This window comes from Corvus kubaryi, unplaced genomic scaffold, assembly GCF_017639235.1.
Source record: "Corvus kubaryi isolate FWS band 111438036 unplaced genomic scaffold, C.kubaryi_AGA036_p1.0 37334, whole genome shotgun sequence".
In the NCBI taxonomy this organism is placed as follows: Eukaryota; Metazoa; Chordata; class Aves; order Passeriformes; family Corvidae; genus Corvus; species Corvus kubaryi.
In genome coordinates, this window is record NW_024581108.1 from 25,447,447 (window position 1) to 25,448,659 (window position 1,213).

The 1,213-nt window shown below is 61.7% G+C and overlaps 1 non-coding gene across 1 annotated transcript; it reads left to right on the plus strand.

Moving 5' to 3' along the window:
• Positions 1 to 332: 332 nt before the first annotated feature.
• TRNAL-AAG lies at positions 333 to 414 on the plus strand. Its single transcript has one exon. It is a non-coding gene; the product is annotated as a tRNA-Leu (tRNA).
• Positions 415 to 1,213: the final 799 nt, after the last annotated feature.

The window sequence follows — 1,213 nt, forward strand, 5'->3', positions numbered from 1 at the left end:
GGTGTCCTCGGTTGGTGAGAAGAGAGCCGTAGGGATGAGAGTGGAGGCGTGGAAGGAGCTGGTGCAGTTCAGGGCCCGTGGATTTAATGCAGGCTGCCAAGGGAAGGGAAGGAGAGGAGATGGAGAGCGGAAACTGGAAAGGCAGGTCTGGGAGTGCCGCAGCCACGGCTGCATCCTGCGGGGAGCTCCTGAGGAGAACTCAAAGGGTCTGCGCCAGGAGCGGGCGGCCGAGGAAAGGCCGGGGGGCCAAGGCACCGTGGCCCGGCGGCGGATCCCGGATCCCGGATCCCGGATCCCGGCTCCAGCCCCATTCCCGAGGGGCGCCGTGCCAGGGTAGCGTGGCCGAGCGGTCTAAGGCGCTGGATTAAGGCTCCAGTCCCTGCGGGGGCGTGGGTTCGAATCCCACCGCTGCCAGCTCTGTTTTAGCACCTCAGGGACCTGGGCAAGCTCCTCAAGCGGCCCCTGGGAATCTCAGGAGGTTTAACCAGGCAGGTGCTGTGGGGCTGCTCTGGGGCACGGCACGGGATCCCCTCGGAATGGGAGATTGGGCAGGAATTGTTCCCTGGGAGGGTGGGCAGGCCCTGGCACAGGGTGCCCAGAGCAGCTGGGGCTGCCCCTGGATCCCTGGCAGTGCCCAAGGCCAGGCTGGACATTGGGGCTGGGAGCAGCTTGGGACAGTGGGAGGTGTCCCTGCCCATGGCAGGGGTGGCACTGGGTGGGCTTTGAGGTCCCTCCCGATCCAAATGGGGTCATTTTATGAAAAGCCTCAAACAAACCCTGATTGCTCCCCCAGCTCCCAGGTGAGGTTGTCCCAAACCTGAGGTTGTCCCAAACCTGAGGTTGTCCCGCGTGTGTCCCCCCGGTGACTGTTCGGGGGGCGCTGGGGCACAGCATTAAATCACCTAAAAATGGGTTTGCAGAGCTGAGTGGGCAAGGCCAGCACTGACAGAGCTGTTTCTGTGCTAAAACAGGGCTGTGCTGGGCACCAGCCAGGATGTGGTGAGAGGGGGCAGGGGTGAAGGAAAGCAGCCTGGCCTAAAACCATGGGGTCATGGCAAGGAAAGATTCATCCTGTGGTTTAGGAGGAGGAGGAGGAGGAGGCGGAACACATCATCCACTGAACGGGGGAGTTTTCATTGCATCATCTCCTCAGGCTCTGTGCACAAAAGGAGATTATTTGTAATTTATAGAGCGGTTTGGGCAGGAAGGGACC